This window comes from Lissotriton helveticus, chromosome 12 (assembly GCF_964261635.1).
Source record: "Lissotriton helveticus chromosome 12, aLisHel1.1, whole genome shotgun sequence".
NCBI classification, from domain to species: Eukaryota; Metazoa; Chordata; class Amphibia; order Caudata; family Salamandridae; genus Lissotriton; species Lissotriton helveticus.
The window spans coordinates 154,960,952-154,978,942 of NC_136073.1; the positions used below are offsets into that span (position 1 = coordinate 154,960,952).

The following is a 17,991-nucleotide window of genomic DNA, read 5'->3' on the forward strand; positions in this document are numbered from 1 at the left end:
ATTTATCCAAAAGAAAAAAGACCTCCCGGCATACTTATTACCGCAAGAAGGCAAGAGTAGCGGTGACACAGAAACCAAAATTGCCCAGTGTACCACTACCCAATATAATAGAAGAGATTACCCCTAGGGATCAGTTACATCATGAGGGGGTCTCTGTGGGGACAATTCCCGCTCTTACCACCACCACAGTACAAGAGGGGGGCTTATTTGCTGATGGTCAGGAAGGGAAGGATGGGGATTTTATAGGTATAGTTTGGGAAACACTCAAGAAACTCCTTTCCCCTCTTGCTCTTAGACTCTCATGCATCGAAAACAGCTTGCTGGAGATGGAGAAAAGCATTATTGCTTTGGCCACTCTTGGCTTGAGAAGTCTAGAAAACCAGGGCTTCGGGGTAGAGGACTCAACTTCACAACCATCACATCTTCCTCCCCCTACACCATCATTAGAACGCCCAGTTCCGAAGCCGCGAACTATGGGTGTGAACCAAATTACTGCTACCTTTAAACCTGAGGTTTCCACCCGTCCTACTCCCATACCTATCCTAAAGCCTACTACAGGCCCTCCTGTCAAACTTCCCCCCAGTGAAACTCGCCAGCAAAATTCCCAGGGCACCTCTGCTAAGAACAACTTTAGAGGGGGCTACATCGATCTTCCCCCAGAGGCCAATGAATATGTGGTTGTCCTGACGGGCGTTTCTCAGATTGAGAATGGCCATTATGAGAACCACTGGTCTTTGAAGAACAAGACAATGCACTGGCTTAATGCGAACCGTCCAATTCCCAATGGTCGGAAGAGCAGAGTCCTGATGGTGCGTCGTGTTCCCTGGGTGGGTCCCACAAAGAAATCTATGGTTGGGGACTGTATAGTGGTGACCTTTGAGGACCCACATACAGCACGCTATATCTGCTCTTGTCCCACTGGTGAAGGTTCCTGTGTCATACCTAGGCTTTTGCCTTTCTTCTACCCGCCACCCCCCAAAAAATCACGGGAAGATGATTGGTCCGTGGTACAGCGCCACGCATGGAGGATCCATCCCTCCAATTACCAAGATCCTTTTGTGAGCTGGAATGGTCTATCCACCATGAACAGGTTCGGTAGCCTTGAGGAGGTAGACTGACTTGCAGGGCAACCTACTGTTGATGCAGTGGCAACGGCCTCCTCACCCCAGATTGTAGGGCTCATTGATAGTCTCCCCGTAGCGTCTGATTGTAGTTTCAGACATATGGAAAGTTATTTGGTTTCAACTTTGGTAGGCACTGATACAGCAGAGGATTGTACCGGTGTAAAAATTAGCACTTCACCAGGGGGCTTGACTACTAACGTAGAGACCAAAATAGATGACCTATACCAAGATAGAGTAGTTCACCCTATGGCACCAATGCCGCCTACTGCTGAATGCGATCCTTCTGGCAGTGGGCCTATCCCACAGTTGGTTTTTCTGTCATGGAATATTGCAGGAGTAGGCAAAAATCTGAAAGATCCAGAATGGGCAGATTATGTAGATTGTAGTGATTTCTGCCTACTACAAGAGACCTGGGCATTGGATATCCCGCACAGGATGGGATATAAAACCTTTGGCATTGAGGCCGTTCAGTCTGATAGGGGAAGGCCATCTGGGGGACTGATTATATGGCTTAAAATTACTCTAGCCATAAAGGTTGAACTCATAGAAACAGGAACCCCTGATATTTTGGCTTTAAAAATTGTATCCGCACAAGGGGGTGAATACTACATTGTTAATGTCTATAATAGACCTACAGGGCATTCCAAGGTCTCGCCCACTTTGGAAATCTTGGACTCTTTCTTAAAAAAGGTGGTGGGCGAAGTCCCTGTGATATTGGGAGGTGATTTAAATTGTAATTTCGAACCGATCCTCGGGATTACTGATGTTCTTCAAGATGAAGACCAAGCTTATAATATTCCTCAGCTTGAAACCTTGAATTATGTCCCGTGTACTACTCTGGCGGTTAAATTACTAAGGCTAACAGTTGACCATGGTCTTAGAGCGTGTAATGGTCGTTTTGCCTCAGATTTAACCAAGCAACCTACCTTTGGGAAATCAAAAAGCAGGCTAGATTTTATTTTTGTTTCTTTAACTATTTGGCATTTTATGATCGATTTTAAAGTATCAACAAGGGCCGAGAGTGATCATTATCCTCTGGAACTTTATATTGATGCACAGATAATTAGAGATATTAACGCCCCTATGTCAACTGAGATAGTTACTGATGATTTATGCGAACATCCACATAAATTAATAATAATAGACGTGCTCTAAAATGGCCGCACCTTTTAAGTGAAGGCAAGACCTTGGCTGCAGTCTACTCATTGTTTGATAAGACTTTCGCACCTTTAATAGGACAATCCTTGTCAACTGATAGCTGCGATCATTTTGTTGAACTACACAAGGTCTTTTTTAATGAATTAAGAACTTATATGTCCAAAATGCCAAGGAAGAACCAGCAAAATGTACGAGTGGGATGTCACGGGAAACTTTGGTATGACCATACATGTAAAAATGCTAAGAGGAAGCTCTTAAATGCTATTAAAAACAAATCCCAAGATGATGTTAGACTCGCCAGGGATGAGTATAAGCGTGTCCAAAAAGTTTCGAAAAAAACATGGGAAGAGTCAATTTGGGCTGACTTGTTGACTGCTGCAAAACAGAATGATAATGTTGGCTTTTGGAGGTTGATTGCAAATGGGGGGCATGCTGGAAGACCTGTGAAGGACACTTTCATTGATGAAATGACATGGGTGTCACATTTTACCAACTTGTATAAACAATATGATAGTGATGATGAGGAGTTCCCAGGCTCACTTCCACTTCCTGTATGCCTTGATTTTACCTTGGAAGAAACAAATAGGGCAATTAACGAATTAAAAAATAACAAAGCTCCCGGCCCTGATAAAATACCAGGTGACCTATATAAACATGAATCTGAAGTCTGGGCCCCCTATATAAATCGCTTGTTTAATGCTCTGTCTGCAAGTTGCAAATTTCCTGATAGTTGGCGTGCAGCAGAAGTTGTCCCGATTTTCAAAAAGGGGAAAAGATCTGTCCCCTCGAATTATAGACCTATTAGTTTAATGGACATTCTGCAAAAACTTTACGCCAAACATTTGCTATTTAGGATAAATGATTGGTTGGAGGAGTCAGCTATACTTTCCAAATTCCAGGCAGGCTTTAGGTCCAAGACCAGCACCATAGACCAGATCTTTAGATTTTGCTGTCTGTTTTGGAAGTACGTTCTCATTAGGAAAGGTCATTTGTACGTAGCCTTTATTGACCTGAGAGCGGCATTTGACCTTGTTCCTCGCAACCTGCTCTGGAGATCTCTAAACAAAGCTGGCCTACCGGGAAGCCTCTTGGCCCACATCATAGAGCTACACGATAAAAATCATGCAAACATCAGATGGGGTCCGAATGGCGAACTGACGCGTGACATCCCGATTAAGCGTGGTGTCCGTCAGGGATGCGTCCTGGCCCCCACCCTGTTTTCTATTTTTGTTAACGATGTTCCTGATTATCTTAATGCTTGTAGCAACGATTCACCTCAGCTCAATGGAGAGAGAGTGCCTGCGTTGCTCTTCGTGGATGATACCATCTTAATATCCCAAACCAAGAAGGGCCTCCAGGCACTCTTAAACTCCTTTAGTAGCTACTGTGTGACCAAAGGGCTAGAAATAAACGTTGATAAAACCAAATGTATGGCTTTGAATCCTAGTAGGCCGGACAGAGGGAACCTGACCTTGAATGGGGAAACCTTAGGTATCGTGGAGAACTTCACCTATTTGGGGGTAGTTCTTGATTCTAAGTTAACATGGAAGGCCCAAATCGAGAAAAGTAAGGTGTCATATGCTCATAATGCGAAACCAATAATCTGTAGATTGAATGCTAGTACACGTAAAAGCGTAACTCCTGTACTTGAACTTTTTAAATTTAAAATTCAATCTGCTGCCCTATATGGGGCTGAGATATGGGGACCCTGGGCCCGGGAGAGTTTTCAAGGCCTGGATAATAAATTTATGAGAACAATTACAAGGGTCCCAACTAGTACACCATTGATTCCTCTTCAGCTCGATTTGAATTTCAAACGAACCGACCATCTAATTACTATTAGACCGTTAATGTTCTGGATAAGGATTTGGTCCACGCCAGAATTGATAGACTATAGGAACGGTCTCCGAGAAGTAATGAACTTAGACTCCTTCAACTCCCTTCGGTGGCTCGGGCATATTAAAAAATGGCTCGTTAATCTGGGCTTGCATTCGTTCTGGGAGAACCCAGAAAACCTACCTCCCTTCGCTAAACGCATGGTAAAAAGAGCCTATTGGTGTTTTATGAATAATAGGCATGCCCACGAAAGCAGAATTGGCACCTTAACCCAAAACTTTTTATCCTTTAAAAGTGAACCTTGTTTTGAATCCTTTTTGGACGAAATAGAGCCTCCTGTTGCCAAGACTCTTTTTTTGAAATTTAGGTATGGGAATCTCATGCTGAATTCCAACATGGAGTGTTGGTCAAAGAATAAACTTGATTCTCTGAATAGCATAACCGAGAGATGTCCCATGTGTTCAGATTTGTGTAAAGAGAATGAGGTCCATATGTTGTTTATATGTAAAGCGTATCTGAAAGCTCGCAAAAGATGGCTCAAACCCATGTGTGTTCTTTTAGGAACCAGATCGTGCTTAACAGCATACAGGATCTTAAAAACTAACACTGCTCAGTTTATTGTATTCAGCATTAGTAGGTTTCTCTACTCTGTGTACATTGTCCGAAAGAAACTGGGACAGATGCTCTAAGTTGGACTAATTCTAAAAAATGAATTTTGCTGCTAAACGAATGATGTTTCAAATTGATTGGTGAGAATTAATTCTGCACCTTATTTTTTAGAAACTTTTGTCTTAAATGAATTGATGCATGTTCACTGTTATGATTTTTTGTTTATGTATGTATATACGTGTGTCTTTTATGGCCATTTGGCCGAAATAAAGAAATAAATAAATAAATATATCATGGTCGCAGTGGATTCCTGCACAAGAATTATTTGGATGTGGCCCCAGCGCTCGGCTGACGCCAGAACTGTTATAAAGGATTTGCGAGTCTTTATCGGCACATACACAATCGGCACGCTACATTCTGACCAGGGTCCTGCGTTTAGCTCTTGAGCTTACAAGGAGGCCATGGCTAGCTTGGGCGTTGCATTGCGGTATTTTAGTCCCTTCCATCCTGAGGGTAATGCGGTAGTGGAAAGAAAAAAACATGACATAAAGAAATCCATAACAGCTAAGGTATTAGGTTCGGGTGATGGGTGGGTCAGACATCTAATAAGTGTCCAACGTAGTCTTAACAATCTGACAAGAAATTCTCTGGGGGGAATCATTCCATATGAATTACTATTTGGTACTAGAATGATAATCGAAGACCTTGATTGTCAAACTTCAGTGGTGGAACAAAAACCCTTTGATGTCAAAGATCGTTTGGGTGTTTTACAGGACTTAAATGAAACAAGAAGAAGTCTGAGTAACACAATACAGAAGCAACCGACCACTGAAGAAAAACCACCTGTCCCAGCAAGACCTGTCTGGATTCCAAAGATTGGGGATCTAGTCAGGGAAAAGATCGTGGTGAAGAAGTAATTTGGGCCTTCTTACAGAAAAGCAGTACCTGTCTTAGCTACCCACGGAACAAGATCAGTGTTACTACCGCCCCTTGCTGGTAAAAGGGAGAACAGAGTTGTGTCCATCGACCTGGTCAAACCACATCATGTGACCAATAATAAGTAGTAGGCCCAGTGGACTCCCAAGATGTAGCAGACAACCAAATCTTGCTACAATCCAAGAGGTTCAAACTGAAAGACTTATCACCTTTGATAAAACTGCATAAAGAAAAGAAGGACTATGCAACAAAGGCATGGAACTTGTGCCTCTGGATACCCAAATAACAGTTCGTCAAGAAATACAATGATGTAATTTCTGACTATACAAATAAGACAAAGGAAGAACAGCTCCAACGTTTCCCAACAATCCTGATGCTATTCCAACGATTGACAGAACTGCCTTTGGCTATTTCATCAACTTTGATACCTTCTCTGATGATCCCAGTGAACCTGAAGCAATGCCAGCAAATAAAACTTGCAAAGAAAAAATAACAGAACTCTTTCATCAACTAGAAAAAACATATCTAGTTTCACCATGGGGGGAGTTTTGGATTGTGTTAGGTATACTTTTTCTTCTGCTTTGGCTCATACTTGTGTTAAGTTTGCGATGGATTATAGATGGAAAATACAGTACAATGGACAGAGCAAGTCAGAAAATCAACTTGCTCCTGAAACCTCACAAATCATTTCATCATGAAAAAAGAGACCTGTCATCAGGGAACATCACAGCCGTTCCTATACCTGGTGGTATAGCCTGGGACAGAACTGATTATGACATTTATGGCCCGGTGGAACTGCTGAAGATTCTACACCAGTTTAAGGTTTCTTTAAGTGAATTTGTCGCACCTAGCACATTTTCTGATGATTGGGACTTTGAAACTGTTAATAATATGGTGACAGATTTAGAAATGTCAGCTAAATTTACAGAACATGAATACCTAGAAGGTTCATCAGATTATGAACAAATGTATTGTTTTAATCATTATGGTCACCATTATTTGCATAAATCTGCAAGCCCTAGAAATGTTTTTACTAACAATCAATGGGAACATTGTCCAACGCCGCGAAAGGGCAGCTCAAAAACATTTTATGAAAAGTTTCCGTACTTCTCTGGGTTTAATGTTACAAATCCAGAAACGTTTTATTTTAAAAATGAGAATAAGACAGCAATGAAAACAATGCTGACCAATACTAAACAAATGTATTCTGCAAACTTTTATGCTCAGCTGTCTACATTAGGTTTTGACTTTTGGAAAGACAACATTGAGACAAAAACTGCCTGGGGCACAAAAGATTGGCAGGTGCAAGGTTTAGAAGCCTTGTTCAGAGCCTGCATTATACCAGAACAAATAATGTTTTTAAATGACACTGTTCAACAAACTTCCTGTCTTGGCCTGGCTAAGATAAAAGATTTAAACAAACCGTCCATACCAAAGCCCTCACCTGACAGCAATAACTCTGCGGATGAGGAGATAGATGTAAAACAGATTTTAATTCAAAACAGAACTAATCCTGATTGGAAAAAATGGATAATCTGGCTCACAGACACGAATAACTGTCTAGATAGATTCCTGAACAAAACACAAGGGTTCACAGTGAATAGGCCAGATCCAAGTTACTCCCAGAGACAACATCCAGGGATAATAACTACTTTCAGTGTAGGAAAGCTATGCCTTGAGTGGCTACATAAATCTACACTTCCAGAAATCAAACAACACTTATCTTTACTTAAAGAAGACAATGATTTGCGAGATTTCTTAATGGGGCCTCACAAACCACGTCAAAAACGTTTCATATACGCCGGTATATACGCTGCTTACAAAAAAGCATGGAAAATAACGCAAATGGAAATTGCAGAAAGAATACAAGAAATTGATTGTATTCATTTAGAGAAAAGCCTCTCTGTAGTGGACAACGGGTTAACGACTCTATCCTCCAGAATATATTCTTTGGACAGCATTGTATCCTCTGCAATTGACATAATAGAGCAAGACTTGCTAATGTTACAACATGGCCAGTCTCAATTACGTTCTATAATGCTGCTAGGCTGGACGTTACAAAATCTCCATTCAGACTACGTGCCATGGTGTTTAATCAATACCACATCATTGTTTACTGTGTTTAACCTTACAGATAAACACATCTCTTTGGCACAAAAAGGAGCAGACTATACGGTGCTGAGCATTGAGAAACTGGAAAGATTACCATTGACAGTTTCTGAGAAACCTGTTATTGAATGGATAATACATGGCACCATCACGATACCAGTGACGATTTTCCAATTTCAGTATTATCTACAGCATATACCAGCGGGCCTGTATGAAAGGTTGGGTAAAGATTACATTAAGTCGACCTGGAATTTACCTTACACACACAAATGTTGCAATGGGGGAAAGGTGGTATTCCTTAGTGGTAAAAATTGTAAGAACTCACTAAGTGGTACACTTTTGTGCCAAGGTATTAATTTACATGGAGCCTGCGAAGGTTCTGCAAATAACCTCTCTTGCCACCTGCACAGTTCACCCTCCACAGTGATAGAACACATTTTCAGGCAGCTATCGAATGGCAGCTACGTTATGCTCAATGAGCCCAGCTGTTGTGGCAGGTTGCCAGGAAAAGCGTATCTAGTTAGTGTGTCATCCAGGGTCACTTGTTGTATGCAAGTATTGTATCCAAAAAGCAAGACAGAAAAGGAGACGGTGTTATGGTCTTCACTGAATATCTCTTCTACACGAATTGATACTTTAAGCAGAATGAAAATCATTCTTTTACAAAAAACTGTGCCACTGACCTCGTCTAGAGAAACGTATGATCTGCAAGTTGCAAGGACTTCTGCAGAGATACATGCATTATTATCAACAAACTGCCCAGTACATTTCGCAGAAATGTTAAGTCAAATCTTAAACATGTCAGATACCAGTGGCATCGCACACGTATTTAAGATGATTTTTTCGGGACTGTTAGCACCATTTGAAGCAGTACTCTGCATTTTTTAAAATTTCGTACACTTTGTGTTCGGCGGCCTGCCTCTCATCTTGGGACTCGTACAGAAATTCTATTTCTATTCCTTCTGCTCCGATATGGCAAGTCTAGTCACCAGCGATACCCAGACTACCATGGAACAAGCCCTCCTTGCCATGAGGTATCATGAGAGAATTACACAGATTCTTGGCTTGGCTCATTTAAGGGATCTGAACACAACTTGGTTCCTTTCGTTCAGACCAATCTGGCAAGATTGCATCTTACCTGTTCTGCGATGCCTGCTTTGCGGAGAGGAATGCGTGCTGGACATTTGTCTTACACTTCCATCAGTCCTGCCATCGGATGTTAACGCTTTGCTAGGTCCGGTAATGACTCATGCATCGTGTTGCCCCCAACGGCTGCCCATTCTGATGACGGCATTCATTGAGGTCTAACCGGCAAGTCTAACTGAGGGTGAGATACGAGACACTACAGGCACACAGGTACCACCTACTGCGGACATTGCTAATGCATCAAACGCTGACGGCGATATTCCTCATCTATGCACATTTGACCTGCTAACTGAAGTGGTTCCACTTTCGCTTACTATGGTAGACGGTTTCTTTGCCAGCCTAGACGATCTGATGTTTTCTCCTGACACCGAGAATAACTTTTGATTAATTCACACAGCGTTCCCTGAACTCTGAAATTCGGCTTTCGTTTTTCAAAAACAAACCGTCTAACAAATTTGAACTTTTTCCCAAAATAGAACTTGTTGGCACAGAGTAATCTGCTTAAAGTAGAACTATTCTTAGAGAACAAGATTTCTTTTGAAAACTTCCTAATGACAATATTTGGCCTAAAAACAAAAGTTTAAATATTATGCTATGGGATGGTCTCGATTTTTTTTCTGTACCTTAACCCCTTCGCTGTTGCCGTCGGCCGTTGCACGTCGCGCGAGCTACCTCCCTGGTGCTGCGCACGTCCAACGGCCGATGCGGCCGCACCCGTTTCTACGAACGTTCAGCACTTGCGCTGAACGTTCGAAGCAGCAAACGGGTTAAAGAGACATTTCATGAATGTTATTTCGTTTTTCATAAATGTTAGAATGTATGCTCTCATACTATGACAGTTCATACTCACTTCATGTGAACAAACCTTTCAAATACAATTTGTATTTTGGGTGGGATTGTAAACACGCCTTAGATATGTTCAGTGCTTATACATTTAGTTTTATTGAACTTAATATCGTGGAGTGGGTGTTGTGTAGGAATCTAGGACCCTAGTGTAATCTCTCCCGATTCATGCCCCTATATAGGTATAAATTACCCGATCCTTATATAGGCATAGAAATCATTACCATATTTAGACTGAGCTTATGCAGCCCAAATACGGCATTGCTACTTCCACTAAGTTCCGAGAATCAACAACAATTTCTTTAAAAAACCCGCTTTCAGCAGCTAGGGACTTCCCCTCGCCTGAATACTAATTTATCTAGGAAATCATGGAGTTTTCAAAGAACTGAGTCTGTGACTGACATTATTATGTCCACTTCATACGTCAAACTCGGCACCTTCAAGGTATAAATATGCCTACATTTGCCCAGACAAACACACTGTGGTTTGGAGCAGATCAACTAACTACTTGCCCGACGCCCTGCAGCAGCAAGTGCCGAAGGAAGCCGACCCTCCAGCTGATGCACTGAGAGACACTGTCTTTTCTCCTGCTGAGAAATCCAGCTCCAGTGTTTCCAGGCTACCCTTGCGGGTTGCTGGGAAATCGAGTCCTGAGAAAGAGATACAAGACCTCCTCCATTCTAAAACCAAGGTATGGAGCTGATTAGACCCTTAAGAGAATTCTTGGAATAGATTCTTGGCAAATAATACTAAACTTAAACTATACCTCACTTATTTCTTCCCTTGTACTAGACTTAGGTTAGGTACACCGGGGTAGGCGTATTTTAGAAGCACCAGTTGAGTACTTTTAGTCATTATTTTATCACTGTATGTATTTTATGTATTTTATGGCTTAGAACCATATCGTGATTTTACAGTACTACTTTATAATACGTATTATATGCCTTGTACCTTATAACCAGTATTACAATTGTAGCAGTACATTTCTTATGCTTGAGAAAGAAGACTGTTCAATAAATACTTTTTATTGAAAACGCCCGTCTCTCTATTTCTCAGCACCGCTGGTGAAACGAAGCATGCACGATTGACTGAGTAAAATAGATGTCTATTGTTTCGGCAACTCTAGAGATTGATTTCTTTTTCTTGGGAAACAAAGTTATCATGTTAATGCGGTTGTCAGAAACTAATTCCTTCTTGTGAATTCGAGAAAGTTTCTAGTGATCTCTGAGCTAGCTGGCACTCACAATTAAGTCCAATATATTCGGTAGAGACCTAGTCGACCTCAGTCCTACGTCTAAGCTACAGGATATATTATTCCAATGCGCAGAGCCTATTGGGAATATAGGAACTACACTACACTAGTGCTCATGGGATTTGTAGTTTACGAATAAAATAAAAGTGTTTTTATTGGCTGCTGTTTAATAAATGCAAAGAAATGAGAAGCATAATCGGAGCAAAGATGCAACTGGGTCATACTCTTATAGTATTACAGACTTACTCCTGAATTTCAAGAGTAAGACAGGACTTAGCGCAGCATGGCTAAACACTTATAAGGCTCCCAATGACGAGACCTATTGGCTATGCCAATGCCTGCTAGAACTGCTGGTGCTCTGCACCAGCTGGATCCGGCCCACTTAAACCCTGATCTTATATTATTTATAAACAATGTCATGGCATGGAGTGAGGTGGCACCGTGTGGTGTGAAGTGGAGTGGCATTGAATGGAATTGAGTGGAATATGTTGTAAAGCACTTCAATGCCTCATCATGGTAGGAAGGACTATATAAATACAATTACAATTGATTGGAGTGGCATTGTGTGGAGTGGACTGGCTTTGTATGGCGTGGAGTGTAGTGACACAGTGTGGAGTGGAGTAGATTGGCATTGTATTGCATTGTGTGGCATGAACAGGAGTGGCATTGTCTGTAGTGGAGTGCCATTGTGTGACGTGGAGTGGCATTGAGTAGGGTGGAGTGGTATTGAGTAAAGCGACATTGTGTGGTGTGGGGCATGGCATTGTGTGGACTGTAGTGATATTCTGTGGCATTGTGTGGCATGGAATGGCATTTCTGGAGTGGAGTGATGCTGTGTGGAGTGGAGTACAGTGATATTGTGCTGCGTGAAGTGGCATTGTGTGGAGTGGACTAGCTTTGTATGGCGTGGAGTGACACTGTGTGGAGTGGAGTAGATTGGCATTGTATTGCACTGTGTGGCATGAACTGGAATGGCATTGTGTGGGGTGGAGTGCCATTGTGTGACAAGGAGTGGAGTGGCATTGAGTAGGGTGGAGTGGCATTGAGTGAAGTGAAATTGCGTGATGTGGTGAATTACATTGTGTGGACTGTAGTGATATTCTGTGGCATGGAGTGGCATTGTGTGGCATGGAATGGCATTTCTGGAGTGGAGTGGTGCTGTGTGGAGTGGAGTAGTGTGATATTGTGATGCACGGAGTGGCATTGTGTGGTGTGCAGTGGAGTGGCATTGAGTGAAGTGCCATTGTGTTGTCTGGTGTGGCCTGGCATGGAGTTGAGTGGCATTGTGTGGCGTGAAGTGTAGTGGCATTGAATGGAATAGAATCAATCAATCAATCAATCATTTGTAAAGCATACTACTTACCCGTGAGGGTCTCAAGGCGCTGAGGGGAGGGGGAATGCTGCTATTGTTTGAAAAGCCTGGTCTTGAGTAGTCTTCTGAAGGTCAGTAGGTCTTGGGTCTGCCGTAGGCGGATGGAGAGGGTGTTCCCTGTCTTGGCGGCGAGGTGTGAGAATTATCTGCCACCGGCGGTCTCTCTTTGGACACGGGGGACAGTGGCGAGGGCGTGGTCGGCAGAGCAGAGCTGGCGGGTGGGGGTGTAGAAGCTGAGTCTGCCGTTGAGATCTGCTGGTCCGGTGTTGTGGAGTGCCTTGTGTGCGTGGGTGAGGAGCTTGAAGGTTGTCCTCTTGTTGAAGGGGAGCCAGTGCAGGTCTCTCAGGTGGGGTGTGATGTGGCTGCGGCGAGGCATATCGACGATCAGTTTTGGATGCGTTGGAGTCGTTTCAAGAGTTTGGTCGAGGCTCCTGCATAGAGGGCGTTTCCGTAGTCCAGTCTGCATCTGACGAGGGCCTCCACTTGTAGATCCGGCGGAGCATGCAGAGGGTGTTGAAGCAGGAGGAAGAGACGGAGTTGACCTGCTTCATCATGGAGAGGGTCGAGTCAAGGATGACCCCTACATTGCGTGCGTGGTCGGTGGGTGTTGGAACAATTCCTAGTGCGGTCGGCCACCAGGAGTCATCCCAGGCAGAGGGCGTGGATCTGAGGATGAGGACCTCCATCTTGTCCGAGGTCAGCTTCAGTCGGCTATTTTTCATTCATTCGGCGACCGCCTACATTCCTTTGTGGAGGTTGGTTTTGGCAGTCAGGGTGTCTTTGGTGAGGGAGAGGATCAGCTGGGTGTCATTGGCGTAGGAGATGATGTTGAGGTCATGCAGTCGGGCGACCTGGGCGAGCGGTGCCATGTAGATGTTGAGCTGCATTGGGCTGAGGGATCAGCCCTGTGGTACGCCGCAGATGATCTTGTGGCTTCGGAGCGGAAGGGGAGGAGGTGGACGCTCTGTGTTCTGCCGGAGAGGAAGGAGGTGTTCCAGCCCAGGGCCTTCTCTTGGGTCCCCGCGTCGTGGAGGCGTGTTCGTAGTGTGCGGTGGCAGACCGTGTCGAAGGTGGCTGACAGGTCCAGGAGGATGAGGGCCGTGGTTTCTCTGTTGTCTAGCAGGGTCCTGATGTCGGTGGAGGTGATGAGTGCAGTTTCGGTGTTGTGGTTGCTGCGGAACCCGGACTGGGATGGGTCCAGGATGCTGTTATCCTCGAGGAATCTGGTCAGTTATTTGTTGACGGCCTTCTCGATGACCTTTGCCGGGAATGGGAGCAGGGAGATGGGTCGTAAGTTCTTGAGGTCCTTGGGGTCCGCCTTGGGTTTCTTCAGTAGGGCGTTGATCTCGGCGGGCTTCCAGCTCTCCGGGAAGGTTGCTGTCTCGAAGGAGATGTTGATGGCTTTCCGGTGATGGGGTGCGATGGTGGTGCTGGCTTGAAGATGTGGTGTGGGCATGGGTCTGACGGGGATCCGGAGTGGACGGAGTTCATGATCTTGATGGTGTCGTCGTCGTTAATGTTGGTCCAGGAGATCAGGCGGTTGGTGTGGGTGGTGGTCTTGGGGGCGGGGGATCTCGGTGGTTGCCGGGGTGGTCGTGGCATTGAAGTTGTCATGGATGTCTGTGATCTTGCGGTGGAAGATGGTGGCCAGCGAGTCGCACAGGTCTTGCGATGATAGAATGTCGTTGGTGTTGGAGCTGGGGTTGGAGAGTACCTTCACGATGTTGAAGAGCTCTTTGCTGTTGTGTGCGTTGTTGTCTCGACGGTCTTTGAAGGAGGCCCATTTGGCGGATATGATGAGGTGGTGGTGTCTGTGGGTAGCGTTCTTGTAGGCTGTGTAGCTTTCCGGTGTTCGTTCACGGATCCAGTTCTCTAGCTTTCTGCAGGTTTGCTTGGAGGTCTGGAGGTCTTCAGAGAACCAGCTTGCTTTCTTTCTGGAGTGGCTGTTGGAGGGTTTCTGGAGCGGGGCAAGGGTTTTGGCGCAGTTGTCGATCCACTGTCTTAGGTTGCGGCAGCGGCGTAGGGGTTGGTCAGGTCTGCGGGTGGGCTCCGGGCAAGGGTGGTGCTTAACTGGTCTTCGGTGACTTTGTTCCAGCAGTGGTGGGGGATCCGTTGAGTGCGGTGGTGCGTGGTGGGTTTCCAGAAGGTGAAGTGGATGCAGCGATGGTCGGTCCAGTGGAGTTTGGTGGTGTGGTTGAAGGAGACGTGGGGGCTTGCGGTGAAGCTGGGGTCAAGCGTGTGGCCGGCGGAGTGGGTGGGTGTTGTGACGAGTTGGCTGAGTCCGAATTTGGCGAGGTTGTCGATCAGGATGGAAGAGTTGGAGTCGTTGTTGTTCTCGAGGCGGAAGTTCAGGTCCCTGAGGAGGATGTAGTCCGTGGAGGCGAGGGCGTGTGTGCTGACGAAGTCGGCGATGGAGTCGCTGAACTGTGGTCAGAGTCCGGGGGGTCTGTAGATGATGGTTCCTCTGAGGGTGGTGTTGGAGTCCGTGTGGATCTGGAAGTGCAGGTGTTCGGCGGTGCTGAGGGTGTCGTCTGTGTTTGTAGTGATTTTGAGAATGTTCCTGTGGACGATGGCGATTCCTCCTACTACTCCGTTGGTGTGGTCCTTGCGGATGATCTTGTAACCTTCCGGGATGGCTATGGCGATGTCCGGTGCCGAGCAGGGGTTCAGCCAGGTCTCCTTCAGGAAGGCGACGTCTGGGGTGTTGGAGTCCAGTAGGTCCCAGAGTTCAACGGCGTGTTTGCATGCGGAGTGGGTATTGAGAAGGATGCATCTCGGGTAGTTGGGTTCTTTGGTAGGTGGGTTGGTGGGCCGGATGCTGGTGAAGCTGCAGTTCCAGCAGGAGAAGGGTCTTTGGGTGCGCTTTGGGGCACGTAGGCAGCAGGTGCATGATCGTCCGGCGTTGAGTGCGTGGAGGGTGCTGGAGTCGTAGCGGAGGCGGGTGTCGTGATGTTTACGGGGGCCTGGCACTGGGCACGGTCCACGTGCGGATGGACGTAGACGGGCTTGCCTTAGGCGTGCCAGTGGCACACCAGCGGCACAGACGCTGCGCGCGTCCACTACGAGGACGCTGCGCGGCCTCCATATGAGGGGATGCGGGAGGGAGGAGCAGTTGGGAGGCAGTAGCGGGGCAGCGAATGGGAGTGCAGGGGCGGGGCCACAGGGACGCAGCAGCGGGAAAAACGGGTTAGGGACAGCAGGGGGCCACAGGAGTACTCCATTTGCAGGGGCTCCTTCCCGTGTGTCCTACATTTGCATGGGCTCGACCTGTGTGTCCTACATTTACATAGGCTGCTCCTTGGGTTTCCTCTCAGTTTGCGGGGCTTGCTCCCAGCTTCCTATCCGTTTGTATGGGCTGCTACCTGTGTTTCCTCTCCGTTTGCCGAGGCTGTTCCCTGTTTTTCCTCTCAGTTTGCAGTGGCTATTTGTTCCCAATAGAGTAAGGGTTATGGTCTAAATTCAACCTGCACACCGTCTGTCCCAATCGTTCTAATTGTGCTCTCTCTTCTGGGTCAACTGAAAAACCCAACTCTAGAACCTTCCGTAATATTGAGTGTCGCCCTGAAGAAGCCTCATGTGAATAGGGACGAAACGCATAGGCTGTTTTCACCTTGAACTTTTCATCTTGTTTATTCTTGAGCACTTCATGAATAAACGTGACGAAAAAACAAACCAAATGTGAAAGAAATCTGGTTATTATATGATTGCTAGAAGTGATTTGCTGTCACACGTTCTATTCCAAGTAATGTATAAGCTTTGTGATTTTTAAGAAAAAAAATTCCTTAGACTCTCTGAACTCTTTGTTCTCCTCAATTTGTGTATTTGGCTGTTTGTTCCCTGTTCATATCGGGCTAGTACAGGAAGGGGAGCCAGTTCAATGCTCCACCACAGCAACACTCTTTCTCTCTAGCAGCACCTTTCGAACCCTGCTTGTCTCTACCCTCCCTCGTTAATCATTCCTCAAAGAGAGGTGTGCAATCGTGTGATAATTGCAGTTAATATAGTAATCGCACTTCTGGGCTGTGTCTCAAGCTCCCCCCACACGTACCCTCTTTCTCCCTCAACAAGTAGCTACAACAAAGAGTGTATATGTAACGAAGCCTCCACTCGACAGATTTGCTGAAACAACGATGCAGCTGTGCTATTCATATAGCCCTCCACGTTACAGATGTTGCCTTGCTGTGCCCCATGTCCCCGCTTTACATAGATAATGGCAGGCGGGGGTACAACTGTACAACCCTACCGTTCCTCAACAAAATCTCCACTTCCTAGTTAAACACTCTCCTTCTCCTCCTCCGGGCGCCCGCCCCTTCAACCAGTGTCCCCCACACGACTCTGCTGCAAGCAGGGACTGAACACATCGAACACATAGCAGCCCCCAAATGCGTGCAACGTTTTACCATCAACAAACTTCTGAAAAGTTGTTAAAAGTTTACAGTTGCGAACGTAAAGACCTGTTACAGTACCTCACTTTTAAAATGTATTATTGATTAAAAAAAAAGCGACTCTGGTGGGACTCGAACCCACAACCTTTGAATGCCTTCACATTACCTAGAAGTCCAATGCGCTATCCATTGCGCCACAGAGCCATCTGACGTAGTGGTGTTCTGGAGAGTTTCTCAACAGATATCACACCAGCTACAAGTATTATTGAAAAGTTAGTGTTTATAAAATAGAGTTTAGATTATAGCTATTGCTAGCCGAAACAGCAATGGTAGGAAACATAGTAACAAACATCTGTAGCCGATCAAGACAGAAGTGTCCGCTCACTGCGAGAGGTAAACTATACGCAGAGTTCCAAAATCTATTTATTGTGTAACCTTGTCTCGCCTTTTTTTGTAGCATATTTTATGCTATCTGATGTCATAGTTTTGAAGTATATATGTTTGCTATATTGATTACGGTGTTTGGTTTGCTCAAGCTGGCTAGGTTCATGCCGCCAACCTGTGGCGTAGCTCAAGCATTTCGAAACGTAAAAGTTTAAATTAGTAAATGATTTACGTTTCTTATTTGTTTACATCCCCCGGATCAACTTTACCAGAGTGCTATTGTTCGTTTAATACTCTCGGATAAGTAATAGTCCCTGCAAAACCCACCTTCTAGCGGCTGAATGTAGTACTGCTTGAGCCACAATGGCTGACCAGCTAACGGAAAATATGTAAATATTTCTAGATTAACAGGATCTCTGGCTACGGCAAGTATTTAGCAACATTCGTGGAAGGATGTCAATGGCACTTAAGTTGAATTAACACATTTCTCAGAATGCACTTCAGCTAAAACAATAGTACCCAGGATTCTAAAGGCCCTTCGCTGACCTACTGGGCTCTGTACATGAAACCTAACTAAGTTATGCTAACTTGAACATCATTTGACTTGCCTCGGGGTTGATTTCAAACTTTTGATCAGCCCTGGTAGTGCAGAAGTCTGTAAACTGGTAATGCGCGGTATGTTAGGTCAGACCTCTCTGGTTAGCAGTGCTGTGCGTAGAAAAGGGAGGGCGAAGAAAATATTGTATGTTTTGTTGGTCAGTTTGTGATTTAAGAAAATAGACACTCTTGAAGGGTAAGGGCGTGCTCCATAGGACTCATCTTGCTTCTTAGGGCCAT

The 17,991-nt window shown here is 45.2% G+C and overlaps 1 non-coding gene across 1 annotated transcript; it reads right to left on the reverse strand.

Annotated features, from left to right (window-relative positions):
- Window positions 1-16,887: 16,887 nt before the first annotated feature.
- Window positions 16,888-16,974, reverse strand: TRNAR-UCU (transfer RNA arginine (anticodon UCU)). Its single transcript is given in 2 exon segments — window positions 16,888-16,923; window positions 16,938-16,974. It is a non-coding gene; the product is annotated as a tRNA-Arg (tRNA).
- Window positions 16,975-17,991: the final 1,017 nt, after the last annotated feature.